This window comes from Pinus tabuliformis, chromosome 5_2 (genome assembly GCF_031772625.1).
Source record: "Pinus tabuliformis cultivar Carrire ecotype Pingquan chromosome 5_2, CPIR1, whole genome shotgun sequence".
In the NCBI taxonomy this organism is placed as follows: Eukaryota; Viridiplantae; Streptophyta; class Pinopsida; order Pinales; family Pinaceae; genus Pinus; species Pinus tabuliformis.
Window position 1 is genome coordinate 71,289,192 of NC_142306.1, and position 16,378 is coordinate 71,305,569.

The following is a 16,378-nucleotide window of genomic DNA, read 5'->3' on the forward strand; positions in this document are numbered from 1 at the left end:
GGAGCAAGAAAACAAGCAATTGACTGACAAACAAGTCCTCATGGAGCTAGAAATGCTCAAGATGAAACGACAAAGTGGCAAAGAGGCACAGGTCACTTTGACCCCTATTGAGCAGGAGATTGAAAATGATAGGGAGACTTGGCTTGAGAGAGTCAACTTGCACCTTGAGAAGCTATTACAAAAGGCCAACAGAGACAATCAAATGATCAGACACATGGCTTATCATTACAGGACCCAAAACAAGATTTGCAATATGAGGGTCAAGAGAATGAAAGCTAGGTTAAGGCGGGCCTTGAAAGGAAAGAAATATGAGGATAGAATTAGAATGTTGGCTGAAGCCTCCTTGGCTCATCAAATCACATGATGGTGGTGCTTCACACCAATTTTGGGCAAGTTTTGAACAAATTTTGTCATTTGCAATTTTGAATTTCATTACACAGAAAAACTGCTTAAAAGTGCATCGCCGGCTTTTCCTAGGGGCACCCATTGAAGAAATGGCTTGAATTTTTGGATTCATAGTGATGAGGACATGCACCCTAGCAAGTTTCAAAATTTTTGGGGTAGAACTGGTCCACCAAAAGGTCAAAAAACACCCTAAAAACGACCTTTCTGCCACCTTTTGGACACACAGAAGCAGTGTTGGGAGAATCAAGTTTTGAGGGTTCAAATGAGCTCCAAATGCAGAAATTCTAGGTTTTCTGGAAAGTAGACTTGAAGACCTTTCCAATGAGCTATCATGGGCTCAATTGGAATTCTGGGAAGGTCTCCAAAAGGGACCTGAACATGGCGCTGCACTTTTCATAGTTTTTGCTCAAGGTTGCTATTTTTCCAGTTTTTTACTATAATCATGGATTCTCTCTCATGGTGGATAATTTACCTATGTAAATTATGTCATGGCTTGTAAATATGATGGATAAATAGTAATAGAAGGTAGATTCATTGCTTAGGAGTTAGTTTGAGCCCAAATGAATCAGTTTTTCACTTTTAGAGGCAAGTTGTTGATGATGCCTATATTCTTGTTTCTTGTTCAGTATTAGTTAGATTAGCTCCTCATCTTAGGGATTCGACCCCTGAGGATGGGAGGAGGTTGAAATCATGTCTATATATTCTTCTTCTTTCTCTTTGTAAGAGGTTGGACTCAGTTGGATGCTCAGAGCTTGATTGTACATCATTGTAAGCAGTTTGGCAAGGAGATTAATAAGATTTGCAACTATTTTTATGGGATCCCTATGGTATGGAGTTTTAGTACAGTTTATTCTTTTGTGATTATTTGTTTACATGTTTTATGTATGCCATCAATCATTTCATTGCTTCTAGTTTAATTTTTTCAAGTTTGATAGGTAGAATCCATTGTATCAGCGCTCTGCCTTAGAAAATCATTCAACATTTCATGTTTTCTACTATTTAAGAAGGATCCATGATTGTCACATGCCCTTCTTAGCTCCTCATCAGTCTTAAACACCTCACATCATCAAGCCTAAAGTGCTAAAGCCTATGCCTACCTTGCCCCATAGAACACCCTGCATTTCTGACCTAATTTCCGAGACCTAAACTGCCCAGCTCCTCCTGATCCAGCAAATCACCAACAAAATTCAATCAAAACCTTCGAGCTACTATACCTAGCCTAAAATCCTTTACCTGATCCAGTCATCTTGACTGAGATCCTTACGGAGAGAGCCCTCTCCCGGCCTAGTAGGGCTAGCTACTTGGCTAAGCTTGGTTTGTGGTTACCCTGGCATTGCCTTCCTTTAGCCTGAGGTCAATCTAGGTGATAATAGAAAGGACACTTGAAGAAAGACTGCAAGTCTTGGAAGGAAAAAGGAGATGCACAGCAACAAAACAATCATGAAGTGAATGTGATAGGAAATTTGTTGCAAGATGCTTTGATTCTTTCATTAGAAAATATTATTAATGCCTGGGTGGTAGATTCAAGGGCCTCATTCCATGCCACACCAGATAGGAAAATTTTTCATGATTATGTTCAAGGAGATTTTGGATAGGTTTGATTGGGTGATGATAAACCCTGTAAAATCATTGGAATGGGTACAGTTTTCATAAAACAACAGAATGGAAATCAATGGCTATTGAAGGAGGTAACGTATGTTCCAGATCTGAAGAAAAATCTAATTTCAACAGGGCAGTTGGGAGGTGAAGGCTGTGTGACTACTTTTAGAGATAAAACCTAGAAGGTCACTAAAGGAGCCCTAGTAATAACAAAAGGAGAAAAGTTTGGTACATTGTATTTATGCAATGGTATTTCTAATTTTGTCAATGCTTTAACCTCTATAGGAGAAGATACGGTATTGTGGCATCATAGGCTTAGGCACATGAGTGAGAAGGGGATGCAGATTCTTCACTCAAGAAATTTGTTGCCAGGTTTGAAGCATGTTGATTTAAAATTCTGTGAGAATTGTGTTTATGGAAAATAGAAGAGAGTCAGATTCCTCAGAGTTGGGAAAGAAAATAAGAGCAAAAAATTAGATCTTGTGCATACAAATGTATGGGGACCTTCTCAAGTATCATCTCTCGGTGGCTATCGTTATTATGTTACTTTTATTGATGATGCAACCAGAAAAACCTAGATTTACTGTATTCGAAATAAATCGGATGTATTTGATACTTTCAAGAAATTGAAAGCTTTGGTTGAAAATGAGACAAGAAAAAGGTTGAAGTGTCTCAGATCAGACACTGAAGGTGAATATTGCAGCAAAGAGTTTGATAGGTATTTTGTTGGAAATAATACTGAGAGGGGGGGGGGGGGTGAATCAGTATTATCAGATCAGTAAAATCTTTCCAATTTCATACTCAGAAACATATACGCTACTTCAATTAAGTGTACCCGCGTGTACACGCTTCTGTGTCTAATGCAACTAGCGTATATCCAGAGATCTTAAGATTCAGTTAGCTTAATCTTCAGTAAATGCATCAGAACATTATTAAGCATATTAACAGTAAACAGGTGCAGTATAACAGAACAGAACATCACACAAGAGCCACACACATGAACACCATGATATAAGGTGGAAACCCAATGTGGGTGAAAACCACCTGCTGCAATTCGTCTCTTTCTTCTTTAATAAGAAACTTCTTTTACAATGTACTGGTGCAGTCCTTTACCAGTACGCAGGCTACAACCTGCAGAGGGCTACAACCCTCTCTCGTTTTCCAACTACTTCTGGAAGGGAGCTACAACCCCCTCAGCTCTTGTACTAGCCGATCCATTTACCAGTACGTAGGTGCTGACCCTACAACCTTCTTTCCTTCAGGGACCACGTTTCATCAATTTTTAGACTGGATCCAAGAGTACAAAACAAACATTACTGCAATACAATCATCAACTTATACTTGCATCATAATTCATTAAACAACCTAATACTGAATCACTGAAACCCTGTCATCAAGAACACAGAACCCAAACCAGAGCCCAGAACTCTGCAACAACCACCAGAATCAACAGCAACCTGAAATATCAAATCTTATTATGCATACGCTACTTCACTGTACCAAAACCGCGTGTATACACGCTTTCACTAAAGGCAACCCGCGTGCAGATCTAGAAATAATTACTTATGCCTTCGTTGTCAGATCCGACCCTTGCCAAGCGTCCCGAATAGATAAACAGCAATACCAGATCTTCTCACTTCATCAGACACCCCTTGCTTGCATCCATTTGCCTAAAGATCTTCTCCTTATATAGCCTTAGGCCCTTCACAATACCACGGTCCAAAACCATAGTAACACAATACCATCAACTTCAAAACTAGGGATCAACACGTCCATCGAGACACCATGGTCCAAAACCATAGGCACAACTTCCAAGGAATAACCGCCACGGACCAAAAGTAAGCTTTCCGACATGTACGCTCTTTTCCATTCATGAAACTGCGTGTACACCCTACTTGGTATATAGCGAACCTGCGTACATGCGACTTGGTATATAGTGAACTAGCGTGTATACGCGACTTGGGCTTAATGAATCTGCGTGTATGAACTTTCTTTTCCTGTTGTACTAAGATCTGTCCTCTAATTAAGTTGCCATTACCTGTACCTGTCTCTGAGTGAGTTGCCATCAAGGACAACACTTGTATCATAATGCCAACAATCTCCCCCTTTGGACTTGATGGAAACCACCACACCAAGTCACTCTCCCCCTTTGACATCAAGGGAAAAGGGCGGACCAAGATATTTTCTTCTTTGGTATACCTTCTACTATCCATACTGATGTCCATACTCTCCCTGAGTACATGCTGAAGTTTCTGATTTGGCTCCCCCTTTGTTTATGCCAAAGTGTACCAATCTATCCATGCTCCCCCAGAGCAGATGCAGGTTCTAAGACTAGCCATTCAGATCTGTACCATAAGCATCAGTCTGCAATACTATTCCTTTGATCAAACAACAAGATGTATCATTTAGTTTCATCAGCAACTTCTAACCATAATGCCAACAATGAATTATTTGAAGTATATGCTCCCCCTGAGTGTGATCCAACCATTTCCTGAGTCTGTTCTACTCCCCCTGAGCCTGAGCCAACCATGACTGAACCTGGCTCTGTTCTGCTGCCCTTTCTTCATATACGCGACTTTGCAGCCTGTAACTCGCGTATATACGCGACTTGTCTTCATTGTATCAGCGTATGCAAGGAATACTGAAATTCATCACTTTCAGATTCCCCTGTGTCTGTTATGTCAGCTGACTGAGTTATGCCACACTTTTCTGTCTCCGTCTTCTTCAATTCCTGGAACTGTGATGATGTATGGTCCTCTTGTTTTGAATTTTGAAATCTGCTCCTGCATTCCCTTGCTTTATGTCCATATTTGTTGCATGTATAACATCTTACATATTTCATGTTCCTTCTATCACAATCAATTGCTTTGTGTCCATATGCATTGCAGGCAAATCAATATCCTCTGAAATACCTGGGATGCAATGATCTTTTGTAATGGTCTTGAACCATTCTACTTCTACATCTGGTTGAAGCATGTCCAAGATTATGACATACATGACATTCAACATTATTCAGTGGAGGAAATAATCGTCCATAGTTAGGTGTAAAGGATCTTTCTTGAGGAATTTCTTTCCTTGGTTGTTCCTTGTTGAGCATTTCAGATTTCTCCTTAGAGTTTCTTGCCTCACCTTGTGAACTAGATTCACCTTCAACATATTCATGAAAACCAAGACCAGTCTTGATAGCAGGAGACCTTTGACTATTAAGAATATCATCCAAGACTTTAGTACTATCTTGAAATCGTAAAAGCTTATCCTTTTCTTCTATTTTACCTTTCAAGATATTTACCTCAACTTGATGTTGTTCTTCCTTTTTTAGATACTGATTCCTTAGGTCTTCTTCAGCTTTTCTTCCTTCTTCCACTTGTCGCTTTAGTTTGATCACTTCATGTTCTTGATCTTCAAGAGCTTCTTTGTTCTGTTCTCTTGATTTTTTAAGATCTTCTTTTAGAGAGAGGATCTTTGATTCAAGTCTCTGAATAGTTATGCTCTGATCCTTTACTATATCCTGCAATTGCTCCCTTACCCTGGTTACTGTCTCCAATTGTTCATTTAATTTGGTAACTTCTTCAGTTTCTGCATTCTTCTTTTCATGTGCCATGAGGCTTTTAATATCTTCGCTATTATTGGATGAAGCATTCTTCTTTTCATGTGCCATGAGACTTCTAATATCTTCACTATCATTGAATGAACTTTTAATATGGGTATAATAGCTTCTACCATCTTCTTCAGATATCTTTCCTTTGTTATGAGGGCATCTAGCAGCATAGTGACCAACTCTACCACATAGAAAACATTTGAAAGGTAGCTTACCTTTGAACCGTCCAGTTCCCCGTTCAAGATTCTTGACAAAATTTACCTCATCTTCTTCCTTTGACACTTCGAATGCGGCTTCTGGTGGTACCTCTTGTCGCATTTCAAAAGCAGTTAAGATCCCGTGAAGCTGTGACATAGTGATTTTCTGCACATTCTCCTTTTCTTCTATGGCAGATACTTTAGAATCAAATTTAGCAGACAGAGATCTCAAAACCCTTTCAACTAAGACAACTTCCTCAAATTCTTCACCCAGATCCCTCATACAATTCACAATCTCATCCATACGCAGGAAATAATTAGCTATGCTTTCATTACTATGCATCTTAAGAGTTTCATACCGGATTCTGAGAGTTTGAAGCTTTGCTCTTTTTACCTGATCATCTCCTTCGTAGCTTGTGACGATTTTGTCCCATATTTCCTTAGCCGATTTGAAATGCATGATCTTCATAAATTCCGATTGTGTAAAACTACTCAATAGGACAGTAACAGCTTTGGCATTGAGCTCATATTGCTTTTTCTTTGCTGGATCTGCAGGAGTTGCTGATGGGAATTTGTATCCTCCTTCTACGATTCCCCAAATTTCTGCTCCAAGTGATTGTAGATATGCAGTGGTTCTTATCTTCCAATGAGTAAAATTGTTCCCGTCAAAGACTGGTGGCCTGATGTGTGCCTCTCTTTCTGGATTAGCCATTTTGATGGATCTTTTCCTTCAAGCGATCAAGCTTCCTCTGAAGGACCTGCTCTGATACCAATTGTTGGAAATAATACTGAGAGGGGGGGGGGGTGAATCAGTATTATCAGATCAGTAAAATCTTTCCAATTTCATACTCAGAAACATATACGCTACTTCAATTAAGTGTACCCGCGTGTACACGCTTCTGTGTCTAATGCAACTAGCGTATATCCAGAGATCTTAATATTCAGTTAGCTTAATCTTCAGTAAATGCATCAGAACATTATTAAGCATATTAACAGTAAACAGGTGCAGTATAACAGAACAGAACATCACACAAGAGCCACACACATGAACACCATGATATAAGGTGGAAACCCAATGTGGGTGAAAACCACCTGCTACAATTCGTCTCTTTCTTCTTTAATAAGAAACTTCTTTTACAATGTACTAGTGCAGTCCTTTACCAGTACGCAGGCTACAACCTACAGAGGGCTACAACCCTCTCTTGTTTTCCAACTACTTCTGGAAGGGAGCTACAACCCCCTCAGCTCTTGTACTAGTCGATCCATTTACTAGTACGTAGGTGCTGACCCTACAACCTTCTTTCCTTCAGGGACCACGTTTCATCAATTTTCAGACTGGATCCAAGAGTACAAAACAAACATTACTGCAATACAATCATCAACTTATACTTGCATCATAATTCATTAAACAACCCAATACTGAATCACTGAAACCCTGTCATCAAGAACACAGAACCCAAACCAGAGCCCAAAACTCTGCAACAACCACCAGAATCAACAGCAACCTGAAATATCAAATCTTATTATGCATACGCTACTTCACTGTACCAAAACCGCGTGTATACGCGCTTTCACCAAAGGCAGCCCGCGTGCAGATCTAGAAATAATTACTTATGCCTTCGCTGTCAGATCCAACCCTTGCCAAGCGTCCTGAGCAGATAAACAGCAATACCAGATCTTCTCACTTCATCAGACACCCCTTGCTTGCATCCATTTGCCTAAAGCTCTTCTCCTTATATAGCCTTAGGCCCTTCACAATACCACGGTCCAAAACCATAGTAACACAATACCATCAACTTCAAAACTAGGGATCAACACGTCCATCGAGACACCATGGTCCAAAACCATAGGCACAACTTCCAAGGAATAACCGCCACGGACCAAAAGTAAGCTTTCCGACATGTACGCTCTTTTCCGTTCATGAAACTGCGTGTACACCCTACTTGGTATATAGCGAACCTGCGTACACGCGACTTGGTATATAGTGAACTAGCGTGTATACGCGACTTGGGCTTAATGAACTTGCGTGTATGAACTTTCTTGTCCTGCTGTACTAAGATCTGTCCTCTGATTAAGTTGCCATTACCTGTACCTGTCTCTGATTGAGTTGCCATCAAGGACAACACTTGTATCATAATGCCAACATATTTTTCAGAGAATGGAATTCGCATAGAGAAGAGAGTGCCAAGAACACCATAAGAAAATGGTGTGTCAGAAAGGATGAACGAGACAATCATGGAGCGTGCAAGGTGCATGAGATTGCATGTAGTATTTCCTTTACAATTTTGGGCAGATGATGTAGATACTATTGTTTATCTAATAAATAGAGGGCCTCAAGTTCCTTGGATGGTGGTATTCCAGAGGAGGCATGGACAGGTAAAAAGGTAAACTCATTTTTAAATACTTTTGGTTGTGAAGCCTTTGTCCACATTAATAAAGAAAATAGAACAAATCGTGAGGCAAAATCAAATAAATGTACCTTTATTGGATATGGTATTAATGATTTTGGTTATCACTTTTATGATTATGAAAAACACAAAATCATTAGGAGCAGAGATGTCATATTCAATGAAAATGTATTGTATAAGGATCAACTGCAAGAAAAGAAACAGGAAAAAGAAAATAGAGAATACACAATGCTTGATGAGATCACAAAAAAAGTGAAGGTTCTTGAAAATCATAATGATCAACAACAAAAACAACCACAACAGCAACAAGCACCTCAAACGCCTGAAAGTGGTGTTAGAAGATCTACCAGGATAAGTAGACCCCCTGAACGATACACTCCTTCATTATATTATGTATTGTTGGTTGGTTCTAGTGAACCAGAATGTTATGAAGAATCAGTGAAGGTAGAAACCAGGAAGAAGTGGGAGCAAGCCATGAAAGAAGAGATGGACTCCTTAGCACATAACCATACTTGGGACTTAGTCGGGTTTCCTACAGGTAAAACAACATTGCAGAATAAATGGGTTTACAGGTTGAAGGAAGAAGATGGAGGTAGAAAAAGGTATAAAGCTAGACTTGTGGTGAAGGGGTTTGCACAGAAAAAGGGTATAGATTTTGATGAGATATTTTCTCCTGTTGTTAAAATGACTTCAATAAGAACTATTTTAAGTCTAGTGGTAGCTGAAGATTTTCATCTTGAGCAGTTAGATGTAAAGATAGCCTTTCTCCATGGGGATTTGGAGGAAGATATATATATGCAGCAACCACAAGGATATGAGGTAAAAGGGAAGGAGAAACTAGTGTGCAGGTTGAAGAAGAGCTTGTATGGCTTAAAATAGGCTCTAAGGCAATGGTATCTAAAATTTGACAGGTTTATGTCTGAACAAGGTTATACTAGATGTCACTCTAATCATTGTGTTTATATCAAAAGGAAAAATGATGGCAGCGATATTATATTGTTATTGTATGTATATGACATGCTTGTTACAAGTTCTAACATGCAGGAAATAAATGTGATCAAAATAAAATTGGCAAAATCATTTTCAATGAAGGATTTGGGTGCTGCAAAACAAATCCTTGGTGTGAGAATAACTAGAGACAGGAAGAATTGAAAATTAACATTGTCTCAGAGTGAGTACATAGAAAAGGTGTTGAAAAGATTTAATATGTAGAATGAAAAACCAGTTAGTATACCTTTGGCTAGCCATTTCAAACTATGTAAGGAGGAGTGTCCCAAGACTCAGGAAGAAATGGCTTATATGTCTAAAGTTCCATATGCATCAACAGTTGGAAGCTTAATGTATGCAATAGTCTACACAAGGCCTAATATTGCACATGCAGTGGGAGTTATAAGTAGGTACATGAAAAATCTAGGAAAATAACATTGGATGGTGGTGAAGTAGATTCTCAGGTATTTGAGAGGTACCACAAATCAAGCATTATGATTTGGTGGTTCAAACATTGCTCTACAAGGATATGTTGATGCACATATGGCGGGTGATAGAGATAACAAGAGGAGCACAACAGGGTATGTGTTTACTGTAGGTGGAACAGCTGTCAGTTGGGTTTCAAAACTGCAAAGTGTTGTTGTACTCTCAACAATGGAAGCAGAGTATGTTGCTGCTACAGAGGCTAGTAAAGAAATGATTTGGTTACAAAGGTTTCTGGATGAATTGGGTAAGAAGCGAGAGTTGGGCAAGTTATACAGTGACATCCAAAGTGACATACACCTTGTAAAGAACTCTGCATTTCATTTTAAGACTAAACATATACAACTCAAGTACCATTTCATATGATCAGTGTTGGAAGATGGAGAGTTGAAGCTAGAAAAGACACACACTAGCCAGAATCCTGCAGATATGTTAACAAAAGTTGTAACCAGGGAGAAACTCAGATTCTGCTTGGTTTCAATTGGTATTCATGTATGATGATGAAGATGAGAAATATCTAGGTCAAAAGTCAATTCATTGTCTAGCAAATGAAGCAGCGGTTGAGTTGCTATAATCAGTCTCCAAGTGGGAGATTGTTGGGTGTGGAGCCTGATTATCTTCTTTATTCAGAGATATCACCACATTGGACCCTTGTTCGTAATGTGGCGAAAATACCGCCCGTAATATTTACGCTGCAAGCGGGGTCCGGGGGGGCGACAGTGATCTTTAGGAGCCCCCCCCGGCGGGGGATCGGGGGCAGCACCCCCAAAGCTAAAAATAGATGTAAAATTGCCTTGTAAAATGTTGTAATTTCGTAGTCAATCTGGGTCATTCATTAAGCGGAGATCTAACGGTAGAATTTATGTATAATTTAGGGTTTTTGCCCTAGAAGGAAACCCCTCGCTATATCTGAGGGAATTGTATTGCATCTATGTAGATCTGTATTCTGAGCGAGAAAGAGAGACGAGATTGAGTGAGAGAGAAGAGGAAATTACAACGGATCTTTTGTAGGTTGTATCTATTCAGTTTGCTAGATAATAGAAAAGGAAGGACTAGTTGTTTCTCCGTGGATGTAGCCCAAATTGGATGAACCATGTATATCTGTGTCTCTCTTGTTTTATGTGTTTTCTGTGTTTATATTTATGCAATATATTTTATGTGTTCCATTGCTCTGTAATATATAATTTTCTAACAAAAATAATAAGCATTAAAGTTAAGACTATAAATATGTCAAAATTTTAAATTGTTGGATTAATTGTATGAGTGATAAAATAAATAAAAAAATCATGATTCTACAAAGTGGATTTTATTCAAGATAATCGAGCAACAATTATAAGAAAAATCCATTATACCACAAAACTAACATAAATGCAAATATCTAATTATTTTAACTATTCAACATGGTCTAATGTCATAACAGGAATGTGGTTTTATCATTTAGTTGGATTAATATTTAATATCATCCAACCTATCATTTGTAAAGGATATATTCATCCAAAACAACTTCTAATATTGGTCATCTTTTAAGATGCATCCAAAACTGGCAAGAAAAAATTCGTCTTGGCACAAACCCTTTGATGGAAACTTGATGAGGATAATAGAAAATGGGAACTAGTGCTTGAGATTATGTCCAAGATCAAAACCTTTGAGCAATAGAACAATGGTCCAAGTCAATTGGAAAGAGGGTGACACTAGCAAGGAGTGCAGATTGAGATTCTTTCCACTCTTCATTTAATTGAGTCAATAACCATAGATTTAAGGATGTTAACACAATACATATATGCTCTCTCCTAATATTGGTGGTATCTTTTATCTTAGGAATTTTTTAATAGTTTGTGTAAACAACTAGCAATTGAGTGGTCATCAACACAAAATTGTTTCATTGATTACATATAATTCAACAAATTAAATATGAGGTTTGTTATGCATTGCCTAAATGCTTTGCGTGTTGTACCTAGTTGAATTTCACTCTTCAATTTAGTTTTACAAAGCATGATTGTTCAAAATGAAAAAGTAATCAACATGGTTTAAAAAAGTAGTAGTTCTAGGCTATGCCACATAGTTTAGGTTCGACCTTGAGTTCCGCAATGATTAGGTTGGTTCAAATTCAAAAAATTTAATGAGATTCAGATAAGGTTTGTCTATATATATAGATAAATAATGACAAACCTAATATGAAATATAATATAAAATAGTAAGAAATCAGCATCAATAAACATAAAAAAATAATAAAATAGATATGGAAACTATAAAGATAGAGCTTGAGTTGTGACATGAGGTTACGAGCTTGAATAGTGGACGCATTAAACAACCATGAGGTTCAATGAACCATAATGACAGTCAAAAAATAATTTAAGTTCATTGAATTTCATATCTCAAGGTTGAAGTTTAATGAACCTTGTGATATAGGGTCTATGGAACTATATCAAAATATTCTTCTTTAGAGATCCCATTGTTTTTTCACCCTATTAATTTTCTAATATTCCCTTGAAGCTTGACACTTATTGTAGGATCACAATTTGGAAAATTGATTCTCCTAATGCCAAATTATCTTTTCTAACTAAATATCAACCATGAAATATAATGTTGGCATGGTTTTTTTTTTTTTTTACACTGCACACAGTAAGAGACTATGCAAGAAATCCGGGATCAATAATCACAAGATGTGTGTCATCACCTATGAAGCCCTTCCCCTTTATGCATTAACAATCATATCTCAATTTATGAAGTGTGTGTTCTATCATTCCACAATAATTAATGTGTAGCAGGTGGAGACCTCTGTAAATCATGGTGAGAACATCATTTCCTTAGCACTAAGTTGCATTTGAGCTCTGAACTTCTCCATCTCAAAATAATAATAAAAATATCTTAGTGGGAACAAGTATGCACCTCCTCATCCTTTAATATTTTTTTATGACATCAAGAGAAGTAAAATGCATTTTTGCATCCTCAATGTCCTTTTTTATCACACTAAGATAAGTAAGATGCATTCTACAACCTCAATGGAGATGTGGTGGGGATCATGGTGATCCATGAATTCTTTCTATGCAAAGGTGCACTAAATATAAACTGTGAATTGGGAGAGCATTCAATATGGACATTGATCCAGACCCATATAAACCCAGGTCTAATATAATACCTTGAGGTTCAGGAGCTTGAGAACGTATAGTATGGTAGACATATTATCAAATAACAAAGTGGTCGATGATGTGTATCTCAAGTTCACACAAATGGATAACATAACTCCAAAAGTAAAACCTCCAAGGGCATCCAATATGGATTTAGATGGTTTGAGCTAGTGAGATAGTAAAATCGAGACCGCAATGGATGGCACGATGATGAACCAGTTTTCACAAAGGCTTATTGCAAACACATTATTATCATCAATACATAATTATCATCAAGAAAATGGCTTAAAAATCAGTCAAATCCATATAACTCAGGAATGCATTTGGAATAGAAATATTCATAACTAAGATGATGTGGTCTCAAACATTGAAGGTTGGATACATGGACAGGGAAGGAATGTATTTGGGTTCTGTCACAAATAACTTGAAAATTAGGGATATGGAAATGGCTGCTACAAGGGTATTTGCATCATTTGAGATTATATGAGCCCACCCAGGAAACCAACTCAACATCTAACTGCTACTTTTTTGCTTAATAATCTCTCACCATTTATTTGTTTCCTTTTCTAGTAGGTTATTGTCTTACCCTCCTCCATCCCCTTAATCATCTTTTTTCAAACTACAATAATTTACAAACTTATGTCTTCTTTCATACTTGGCAAATGCCAAATCATGAAATAATTCACTACATGGAAGCCATTTCAAGCCTTGGAAAAAAGGTATCATGTTGGATGGCTTAAGCCTAAACATGGAAGATCCCCTCATCAAAGAAAACCCCAAAGAACCAACCAGAATAGATGACGTTGTTAGGATTTTGATGAACAAATTCAGAGATACCAAGGGAATACTCTAAGAGAACAACAAGTCTAGAACAAATTTTTTCCCCAACGATGCATGTGCTTCTCTAGTATTATGTTTTTTTTCATGATGGACAATACTCAAGCTTCCACTCCCTTAATTCGATCATGGCCTTCTTCACCCGGAAACCTTGACATGGATTTTTCTTTTCATATGAGGGTGACTCTAATAATATCTTTCTAGTTCCATATGATATTTTGCAACCTCCAGCAAGAGACATAGCAAACATGTTGAAATCCAGCAAGAAAATCTAGTTTTGACTTTTCCTTGGTCAAACTAGATTAAAATTTCAATTTCAATTTCAATTTCAGTAGAATACTTTGAGGTAGTTAACTGAGGTGACATGGATTTTTTCACTTAGTTAATTTGAGTTGGAGATGGTTGAGTTCAGTTATACATGATTGATTTCTAATTTGTAGCAATCTAATTCAGTTAAGTTGAGTTATTGTCAGTTAAACTAGTTCCAACTGTTGGAGAAACTAGTGGAGGGTAAAGTGGTGCACTGTAACTTCCATCACACACAATGGTCACCCAGTCAATTGATCAATCAACCAAAAATAACTTATGCATGTAGATAATTCGAGTAACCTCATGGAGATTGGAGTTAAAGGGTAGTTTAATATCATTTGTAAACTATTTCAAGTTGTACCGATGGTGCGTGCAGTCAAAGGATGGGCCTACAAGAATTGTGCAATCCAATTGAGGAATTTCCCTAAAAAATAGGGGATAATTCCTCAATGAACAATGCAAGGAAATAGGAGCTTGGAGGCTTGAAAATTTGGCTAATTATTTGTTAGGTTCAGTCAGTTAGGTAGAGGATAGAAGATACAGGTGCAGGTTGTGCTCAAGTTTTGAGCAAGCATATTGTATTCATCTAGATTCTTTGATTAATGCAATACAAACAGTAAGGGGTTTTCAATAGTTTATTTCCCATAGATAAATCTCTATGTATGTGTGTTGAATATTGATGCATGTTAATGATTTTTATTCTCGATCGTGAATTTTCTTCTGCAGATCAATAGAGTAGCTTCTAGTCTTATGATTTAGTAAATTTCATGAGCATTTTAGAATCTACACATTAATTTCTACATGGTATCAAAGATATTTTCACAGTAGAGAAGAGATTTCAAATTTTTCATTGTAGGAGGTTCAAATTTGAAGATCAGTGTTCAGATTTTCTCCAAGATTGAGAAGATGACTTTCAATGTACTCAGGATTGAATATGGTTTGGAAGGAACCATAAATTTTGTGGCTTGGAAAATCTGCATGGAGGCAATATTGGGTGAGAATGGGCTGCTAGAATACATCAAGACAGATTTAGCAAAACCCCAACCATATTATTCTTAGAATCTTTATTAGTGGAAGAAATATGTGGCCAAAGCGAGGAGAATCACATTGGACGGAGTATGGGATAATATTGTTTCAAATATCCATGGGAAAGAGACCTTGTTCGTGATGTGGAAAACACTTACAAAGTTGTTTGAGAACAATAGTGACCACAAGAAGATGGCACTCAAGGACAAGCTTGGAAGCATCAATATGAAAATGAATGACACAATTCCACAGTACCTGGGCAGGTTTAAACAGTTTCATGATGAAATTGGCGAGGTTGGTGTTAATGTCCTTGAAGAAGATCTAGTAGCTCTAGCCCTCTTGGACCTTCCTAAGAGCTAACATAGTTATCAATATTTGGTAAATGGTAGAGAAAAACTACCACAGTGGTAGTGGTTATGGTCCAATGTAGTGCAGGAAGAAATAAGGTAGAGAAATAGAGACGAGACTTCATCCAAGGTCGAGGAAGAGGAGAACTATGCCTTGGATGGAAAGAAAAAGAAAGGGAAAGGGAAGAAATCCCAATCCAAAGTAGAATCTAGTCAAGGGGGAAAAAGAAAGACTTGTCTAGAATAAAATGCTTTCACTCTCATGAATTTAGGTACTATGCCATGAAATGTCCACACAAGAAGACAAGCGAGAACACCTAAGGAGGACCGACAGGTGAAGCTCTAGCTTCACAATTCGAGCTTGATTTTACTCTCATTGCATGCATGGCAAGCATAGTAATGGGAAGCGTGTGGTATCCTGACAGTGGTGCCTAATTCCATATGATGGGAAATAAATATTTTTTCAGTGACTTGGAGGAGAAAGATCTCTAGATGCACATCGAGAAGGGAGATGATGGAAGGTACAATGAAACCAAGATCGGCACCGTCACCTTTTAGAGGGAGTCAAGCTCCCCTCTAAGGCTCAAGGATGTGATGTTTATACCGGGTCTAAAGAAGAATTTTGTTTCCATCTTGGTGTTGGAAGACCCTGACTACGATGTGATATTCAACAAAGGAAAGGCATTTCTAATACACATCGCCACAAGACAAGTGAATCAGATTAGGGTTCGAGTGAAGAACCTCTACAGGTTGGTTGTGGAAGACTATGCTTCTTTGAGCACAAAGTAGGAAGGTGTAAAGCTGAGATGTTGGTGAATTATGGCATAGAATACTTGGCCATTTTCATCATGGAGCTTTAAAGATCATGCAGTAAATCACCACATACCTCCCCAAAGGATCACTAGAGCATATTTTCGATAGAAATAGTCAACACCAATGTAAACTCACGTTCAACCCACAAAGGGGGATCTTAAGGGAGGAATCCATTTCTCTTGTGTGTATGTGGGATAACAAATAATGCCCCCTCTCATTTTCATGAAGTGTTCCTAGTATA

At 37.9% G+C, this 16,378-nt stretch overlaps 1 pseudogene; it reads right to left on the reverse strand.

Annotated features, from left to right (window-relative positions):
• Positions 1–13,090: 13,090 nt before the first annotated feature.
• On the reverse strand, positions 13,091–13,883 carry LOC149157595 (uncharacterized; annotated as a pseudogene).
• Positions 13,884–16,378: the final 2,495 nt, after the last annotated feature.